The sequence below is a fragment of the Lemur catta genome, chromosome 24, assembly GCF_020740605.2.
Source record: "Lemur catta isolate mLemCat1 chromosome 24, mLemCat1.pri, whole genome shotgun sequence".
Classification (NCBI taxonomy): Eukaryota; Metazoa; Chordata; class Mammalia; order Primates; family Lemuridae; genus Lemur; species Lemur catta.
Window position 1 is genome coordinate 8905765 of NC_059151.1, and position 9437 is coordinate 8915201.

Here is a 9437-nt window from a genome sequence, read left to right on the forward strand (position 1 = left end):
TGACAGGGTGGATTTCAACCTACTTTTTCTTAGATGTGAAAGGAAGGGAAGGTTATTTTATGCCTTGCTGATAAAGGTAAGGGCACAGTAATTATTAAAGAGTTTGGATGTTTGGTAGGCATCATTATTGCTTTTCGACATTTTGACTTTGTGATATGCCGAAGTCAACAGAAAAATAATATATTTTATACAATGAATGGAATTGTTCCTTTAATTATCAGTAAATGTACAATTGTTCCTTTCATTATCAGTAAAAACACACCAGATAAGGTAACTGGTGTAAATCAACCTGACAAAGTGGATGTAGATTGGTTATATAATGAGAAAGTAACTTGTGCCTTTCCTTGGAAATGTTGGTTTACACACTTAGTCGGTTCCTCAAACATTGACACACTTGGTAATAACCTTTTCCCCAGGACTGCTGATAGCATCTTGATAACATTTTTCAAGTTCATACAAACTAAATTACAAAATTATGCTATTTTCTAGCAAATCCAATCCATTATACTTTGCGTGCTGATAGTTCTAGTTGGCTTCACTGAATTTACAGGCAAATGTGAAGCAGGTGGTTTGGACTTCAGAGGTGCAGCCCTGAGTAGATCGCCCTGCGCGTTGGTGAACGTTCACTTGGAGACTTTTCTAACCACTTTGACCCTGTGTAGCTATTTTTTATAATGTGCTACAATGTTCAGGCACTGTTATGAATGCTTTCCACGTATTCTGTTCATTCTGCATGAGTCCATGAGAACTGTTCTGTTACTATTCCCATTTTATAGATGTTAAAACTGAAGCATTGGAAGATTAAGAAACTTGCCCAAGATTATATAGACAGTAGTGATAAAGCCAGAATTAAATTGAAACCTCCTGATCTTTGATGCTAATACTATACTGAGAACCTACAATGACGTTAAACAGTGACCCTATAGCAGCCCCTTTATTATTACATATTAGCTCACAGTGTCAGCTACAAACCCACATTCTTGACCAAATCCTACTTTTATGTAAAATCCTATATATCACAAATATCTCTTAATTTTTGACCACCTAGTTTGTTTTTAGTACAAAACAAATACAAATACTTTCTGTGAGAATGCCAATGCAATGACTCTCCTCCGATTTAATCTCTACAGTTCTGTCTGCGTTTTTCAAGATTTACATTGTTGTAATGAAAGGTGAAAATAATATTAAATAAAGCGTAATGTAATTATCACCTTTTGATTAATAATTGATCACATTTTCTAGTCTTTCTTAAAAATGGTCTGGAAATTGTTTCATTATTTCTTGGAATGTTTAATAATTTTTATAACATTAATGGTAAGTTCTAGGAGATGAAGTCACTGCATATTTCTTTGAAAATGAAATATTTAGGGATATGAATTAAAAATGTTACAGTGAAGTTCACTTTCACAACATGACTGGGCATAGAGGCAGGAAATGTTGCTAAGAAAATCTGAGTGGAAAACTTAGGAGAGACAAGGAGGTCTGAAAACCTGCACCACAGGAGTTCTGTTCTGTTTTTTCTTTCTTGTCTTTCTTTCCTTTCTTCTCTTTTTTTCTTTCTTCCCTTCCTCTGTCCCCTTCTTCCCTCCCCTTCCTCTGTCCCCTTCATCCCTTTTCTACCCTTCCTTCCTCTCCTTCCCCCTTGACAGAGTCTTTCTCTGCCACCCGGGCTAGACTGGTACAGTGGCATCATCATAGCTCACAGCAGCCTCAAACTCCTGGGCTCAAGCGATCCTCCTGCCTCAGCCTCCCGAGTAGCTGGGACTACAGGCATGCGCCACCATGCCCAGCTAATTTTTCTATTTTTAGTAGAGATGGGGTCTCACTCTTGCTCAGGCTGGTCTCTAACTCCTGAGCTCAAGGGATCCTCCTGCCTCTTTGCCTCCCAGAGTGCTAGGATTACAGGTGTGAGCCACTGCGCCCGGCCTGGCCTGTGTTATTTTCAAACTTGTTCCATGCTATGTTTCTATTTGAAGGCTCAGGGACATCAGTACTTGTTTCATTGCTGTATTTTTATAGTTTTCTACAGAAATAGAAAGCATGCTGCCTTATTTTTGCTCTTTCTGATACCAAAGGTAGCACCATGCACCTGGTGGCCGCTACCTAAATCCTAGCTGGATTAGAGGGAGGAAACGAGAAGTCTCTAAAAGGTTTCAGAGCTAAATTCTCTCAATTGACAACCAACTACGTCTAAGGTGAACAAACACCTTTTCAACGGGAGACAGAAAAAGGACACTGAATGTGAGTTAACAGCTCTTAAGGATCTGGATGTCAGAGAATTTATAAATCAATTTAGAGAAGTTGCTTAATTTGTTTTTGGTAATTGGAGAATAAGTGAAATCTTAATGCAACCACCCGAAAAGAGAATAAGAATTTTTTTTTACCATGTGCTTCAGTGAGATTGAGCCAGTTTATTTCCAACAAGAACAAAATCAAGAAAAGGTGATATGAAAAAGTTGATTGACACTTGTTTTGTTTGAGCTTTGCAGGGTGAACTGGTTCATAATGATGATGGGAAGATGTACTTTGTTTTTCTTATATCTTTTCTAATAACACATGAGCAAACATAGGGAGAACAAAAGTTACACTTCTTAATGTATTTCCTTTAATTTACTCCAGTGAACTCTATCAAAATTTTTATACTTTAAATCATTATAAAGATACTTCGTAAAGTTTTCAGAAAGTTACTTTTGTATTTTATAAAATATTTCATTGCTTGCTTAAAAGTGAGCATATTAAAAAAGCATTATAAAAGTGATTAATGTAACCAAAATTATTTGTACCCTGTTATACTTTGAAATGAAAAATATAAAAAGCTCAATCTAATATTAAATATAATTTTTAAATGTATTGCAGAGCTTGAAAGATACCAAAGTTAATCGTTAAAGGCCAAAAATAAGAAAACATGAATCCAGAAAAATAAGAGAATTCTGGATCTGACAGAACTCTGGTGATGCAACCATGGAAATGTGGCATTTACAGTGAAAAGATATACTTGGAACAAAACTTTCCCTACAGAAGGAAGCTTAGTAAAAGTAGAGACAAATAAAGAACACAAAATAAGCTAATAGAAATAAATTCAAATATATTTGTAATCACAAAAAATGTAAATGTACTGCATTTCTTAGTTCAGAGGCAAAGATTGTCAAATTGCATTGCAAAAAAAAAAAATCGATCCGTATGTTGTTTATAAGTGCCATGCCTAAAATATAAATTAAAAGTGGTTGAAAATAAAGAGTGAAAAAAATGAACCAAATAATAATCAAAAGTAACCTTGGATAGACATAGGAAATAACACTTTAAGATGAAAAGCATTACTACAAATTAAGAAAGTCACTACATCTTGGTGAAAGATTAAAATATTCTGAAAGGTACAATTCCTAACTTGTATGTCTCTAAATTCAGAAGTGAGTTAAAGGGTGCAAACATACAATTAGATAGAAGAAATAAATTCAGTGTTTAATAGCAGAATATGGTGACTATAGTTAACAAAAATGTGTTGTACTTGGGTGTTGAACACCCTAAGTACCCTGACTTAATCACTACACATTATATACATGCAGTAAAATTTCACAGGTACCCCATGCATTTGTACAAATTAAAAACTTTAAAAATTAAAAAATATTTTATAAAGCTAAAATTAACTAAATTACAAGGAGAAGTTAACAAACGGACCTTTTGAGGAGGAGATTTGAACATAATGCTCTGTGTTATTGATTGCCCAAGCAGGTCCCAAATCAGTATGCATATTGGAGGGTCAAGCCACACAAATGCTGTTTGATATAATGGCTTTATGCTGCATTGTTGAATACACATTCTTTTCAAAGTCGTAGCACATATTTTAAAAAACAACTATATACCTTCCAGATAGCTGGAGATAGTTAAGAATTGTAGTAAGAGAACTCCCTGAATCTCTCCAAATGATATGAAATAAATTCAGTAATAAATTTCTCTGCAAAAATACACTCTCAGCATCTCTTGAAGACAGAGAATGCCATGATTGAAAAATAACTGCAGTTTTACACATCCCTGTCCCTCTCATGTCATGCATGCAGAGCTTTGCACACACAGACGGGGAGACACTGGGGAAGGGACAAGAGGGACACTGGCCAGGGGACCTGAGGAAGAGTTGGGAAGACCACCGCAAATGGCAGATACATCCCAAATCTGAAAACCCTGAAAAGGGAACTGAGCAGATGGGATGAAGATTATGGGGAAAAGATTTCACAGGATGAGCTATTGAAAGAGCCAGACCAACAATTTGATGGGATGGTTTTTCCAAATGCATAGGTTTTCAGGCAGACAAAAAAAGGTAAAAAGGAAGGAAGAATACATTTTTGGCAATTGGATGGTAAAAGGGAAAAGAAAGAAAGGGGGTAAATTTAGGGCTCTATAAAACAAAAGAGAACCACGAGCTTGGAGAACTCAGAACCCTTCTCTCCCTACCGCCAAAGCAAATAAGCGTATAAACCAAAGAAACTTGTTGATGTACCTGAACTTTGCAAGACTGACTGAAAAAGGTGCCTTTAAAATAGGACTTCTGTAAAATACCCTAACATCACAAAATAAACAAAAGGGAAAATAAAATCCATACAGATCTGTTGAAGAAAATCAGGTACTGAATTTTCATACAAATCAACTGAGGAAAATACCACCATCACCTTGAAAATCAACCACAAAACAGAAGAAAACTGTGTCTATGCTCCAGACTGAATTAAATACATTCAAACAAGCATTTAAGTATAAGGAAACTACCTTTAATCAGAAATCTAAAAACAGAAATGGAAAAAATAGTATAAGAAACTTGGTAGATAAATGGAAGAAAAAGACAAAATTATCTCAAAAATGAATATTTTTATAATGAAAATTACAAGATACCAAAGGGAGAATAGAATCAAATAAAAATTAATAAGGGCATCAAAAAAAGATAGGAAAACTACCAGGACAATATAAATAACACGAAGAAGCAAAATGGGTCTCACAGAAAGTAATGGAAAAGAAGACAGGCAGTGAAGTAACAGTATTTGAATTGTTTTGACTCTCTGAAGAAGAAAAACAATAATGCACACAACTAATATCGAATCTATAATCCAAGAAAACTTTTCAGAAATAGAAAAGCCCCTGAATCTCTGCACATTAAAAGAGCTTACATGGGAAAATTAACCCCAAACAATCAACTACGAGATTGAGCCTGTTTCGAAGATGATGATAAAATCCTCAGAGCTAACAGACAAAAAGAACAAGTTATCTATAAAAGCAAAATAATTAGATTAGCATCAGAGTTTCAACACTGATATTCAAAGAAACGCAACAATGGCGTGTTTTAATTATAGTTATCATTATTCTCAATCAAAGAGAAGTGTGAACCAAGAGTTTTATACCCAAACTATCCTTCAGTAGAACTTAAAGAATTTTGTATCCATCAGCTCTTCTGGATGAATCTGTTAGAGTATGAACTGTGTCCAACCAAATAAGAATGGGATGACTTCAGTAAAAGGACTGATGGTGAATATTTAAAAATACATAAGTATGTGTATAAGACGAAAACAAAGGTAGAGATGAGATATTGCAACTGAAAAGTCAGAGGGGATGGGAAAAGAAAAGAGAAAAATAGAAAACTATCTTTATTGTGTAAGCAGTAGCAGTAGGTGGTATTAAAAGACTTTGTGATTGTTTATAATAGCGTGAATAGTAACAATGACTAAGTGCTTGCTGTGTACCAGGCACTGTTCTAAGCACCTTGTAAACATTATTTAATTTTTTCACAATTATACGAGGTCATTGCTGTTATTAATCATGTTATAGGTACAGAAACTAAAGCACCGCAGAGAGACTAAATAATAACTTGGTCCGAAGCTAGTAAGTGATGAAGGTGGAATTAAGGCAGAAGAAGGTTGAATGTCAATTTTTGAGCTAAATTTTCCAGGCTAATCCCAAATTCAAATATTCTGTTATAGGGTTATTTACATGGGAGTAAACTAGTTTATTTGATTTTATTATAAGAAAAGCTATTAATGATATCTCTCTAATAAACTGTGATATATCATAATGATATAGGAAACAGTATCTTTACTAAGGAAATCATTGTTTCTTTTACTGAAAATGGAGACATTTTGACCAGTATTAAAACGCTTTAAATTTTGTAGTACATAATACTGAATTTCAATAGGAGACTTTTTTTGTTTTGAAAAATAAAATACAGGTTTTAGGAATCCTATTTTTCTTATTTTAAATGTATGTTGGAACCTCAAAGAACCAGAAAGAAATTTGTAATAAAGTCCTTTGAGTGTATCAGTCCCAGTAGTCTCTTGTGGAGACCACAGAGAGAGTTCCTTCTAATGAATTGTTGTTATAAATAGTACAAAGGGGATGTTTCAGATGTGTTATGCAAAGGGAACTTAATGGAATTTTAATCATGATGTCTTGTTCTTTGCCTTCCTATATTTTTATTGTAATTTGCCTGTGATGAAACTGTTACTTTCGCAGTAGTAATATCATAATTAGAATTATGATAGAATTAAATGAGCATGTTGTATATGGTGGGCATTTTCCAAGCCAAACGTTTTTAAACCCTATGACAACTCTGTACCATCTCTATTTCCCAGATGAAGAAATATGGAGGCTCTAATTAGCAAAATGAAAACCAGTTAAGATGGAAACAGGTTTGTGCAACTCGAAAGCTCATGCAGTAGTCCCTCTGCAGTGCTATCGTTCGGATTCTTTCGCAAAAAGTGGTCATCCACAGCAAATAAAAGGTTTTATTCTTTGCTCTGATAGGAACAGAGGAAGAGCTGGTGAGTTGTGAGCCTCCTCCCTTTTCTCCTACTGTCCTGCAGGGCATGTTCCCATGCAGAATAGCCATGATGTACCACGGCCCCCCGTGCTGCAAAACGGGAAACCTGAGAAGCAGCCGCAGTTTTCCTGCAAGCAACAGATGGTTACTGTTTAAATGAGGGTAAACTCTGGATCTCATCTATGAAGTGACTTTAGGTTTTTGTGGGCTGGGTGGTTTGGGAGGGTTAGGTCAAGGGAACAAGCTAGTAATAAGATTTAGGAGGAGGAAGAAGAAGTAAACAAACCAAGTTTGTCTGTACCTTTTTTCATCCTCCTGTAGTCTTTAATCACAGTGGCATGGCAGGTTGTATTTCTCTGCCCCCTCCTCCCCACCGCAAGGAGGGAGAGGATGAAGGGGGGGTGCAGGGCATGGCAGGCTGTCGAAATTTGTAGCGTGTTGGCATCTAGCAAGTGCGTTTTGCTGTGGGGTAAGTCCTGTGGCTTGTTTTCTGCCTTCGTGAATAGAGCTTTTCCAACTTTGCCAAGCCTACAGTTAATGCGGTCAAGGGATTTATTATGAAATGTACTAAGTCTTGGCATGGAGCTAATTGCATATAACAAGAAGCGTGCTAGAGGCTTGGACCTGAGAAGTGACACATGCGAAAAGCATTCTCTTTCTGATGCTGCTGAAAGAGGTTTTGTGTAAGGGAATGTCTGCATGTCTGCACTTATTGCTAATGAGGTAACCCCCCACCCCAAGCTTATTTCTGAGTTGCTAGTTAAAATAAATGTACAGTTTTCTCTCTCTCTCTGCACTTGTTTGAACAATCGGCAATTGAAGAATGAACGTTTATTTACTAACTCCGCTTCTAAATCTTACTATATCATAATTAAACACATTTATGGCAGTTTAAATTATTAATATATGAGCATAATTACGACTTAGAATTCTTACATAGAAGTATAAAAGGCAATGAGAGAAGTTGTGTTAGTCATCTTGGGCTGCCATAACAAAATACTGTAGACTCAATCACTTAAACAACAGAAATTAATTTTTTCGCAGTTCTAGAAGCTGAAAGTTCAAAATCAGGATGCCAGCATAGTTGGGTTCTGGTGGGGCCACTCTTCCTGGCTGTCAGACTTGCACCTTCTTGCTGTGTCCTCAAATGGTGGAAGGAGACAGATCATGCTCTCTGGTGTCCCTTCCTTTAAGGGCACTAATCCCATCGTGAGGCCCCATCCGCATGACCTCATCTAAACTTACCTCCCAAAGACTCCATCTCCAGGTATGATCACACTGGGGTTAGGGCTTCAACATACGAATTTGGTTAGGACACAGTTCAGTCCACAGCAAAAGTGTTTGAAGGAGAAGACAGATATTGCATTTAAGACCGGCATGTGCCCCTAAAACTTAATTAATTTATTTTAAAATTTAGTTTGAATGTAATAATTGAAAAACAGTTCTTATCCTTTTCTATTGTTTTGGTGCAATCGTGTTGTCTGAATTTTGTCAGAGCTTTGTTGGGGATATTCATCTTTGTATTCCTCAGAACACCCTAACGTATGCATTGTATGTAATAGGTGCTTAATACTTGCTTGTTAGACTAAACACGCAATAACTGTTTGGTAACATAAGGATTTTTAGCACCTTTCTGCTATACACACCACTTACACCTTGTCGCTAAAATGTGCACAGCTAAAGCGGTAGAGCTTGGTTCAATGAAACAATCACATCCTCTTTTGAATATTATGAAAAACATTTTCTGCAGTTAAATACTCTTGGATTCTAACAGCCTGTTAAAAAGGTACATCTAGGAAATAAATGTAAAGCTTTATTCATATCGTCCCAGTTCAGTAATTTTTTTTTGTGCTAAGATACTTAAAACATAAGTGGGAATTACTGTAGTGGCTTCCATCATATGGTTAACATTGATCATTTTGGCACTAGGGTTTTTTTTTTTTAAACAAAACAATAGCCACAAATTTCAGTTCTGGCACAACAAAAAGGAAATGTTGGAATGAAACTGTGTATGTAGCATTTGGAAAAAAGAAAAGTGACATTCAAAAATAGAATAGCAAAGAGGTCACTTATATGAACCCTACAACATGATATCTAGGGATTGCCAGGTAAATTAGAATTTTGATCAAGTGCTACAAATTGGCATTGATCAGGATGCTAAGAACCTGATGATTTACAAAAAAAGAATGTTTTACCTGTTCATTCATTCATTCAGCATTTATTTATTGAGACTTTCCTCTATTTGAAGCACCATCTCATGGCTTATGACAAAGAAATAGACAAACTAGCGATAGCTTTTAAGAGTTTATTTACTTTATTTACTTTAAGAGTTTATTTACTTTAATAATGTGTGGAGTCCTTCCTACACATACAGTGTTGTCCTGCCTCATGGGACGGAATATATTAATACAAACATCATTAAGAATGGTCCTTTTCAAAAAAGCTTATGTCTCATTTAGGGAAATTCCAATAAACACATAATTGCTCTTAGTTATTAAGTTTAATAAGTTTCAGGTTTGGTGCCAGAACGTTAACCTCCAAGGAGGAACATACGGGGCTTTTTAAACAAGGCACCAAGTCTGGGATGCCTTAGCCTGGTAGGTTACGTTCTTGCTACCCAAAGGATGGTTGGTCTGGGGACCAA

General features: G+C 35.8%; 1 long non-coding RNA gene across 1 annotated transcript; it reads left to right on the top strand.

Annotated features, from left to right (window-relative positions):
• The first annotated feature begins 46 nt into the window (after nt 1-46).
• On the top strand, nt 47-6815 carry LOC123627263. Its single transcript, XR_006731225.1, has 3 exons — nt 47-76; nt 6606-6662; nt 6778-6815. It is a non-coding gene; the product is annotated as an uncharacterized LOC123627263 (long non-coding RNA).
• Nucleotides 6816-9437: the final 2622 nt, after the last annotated feature.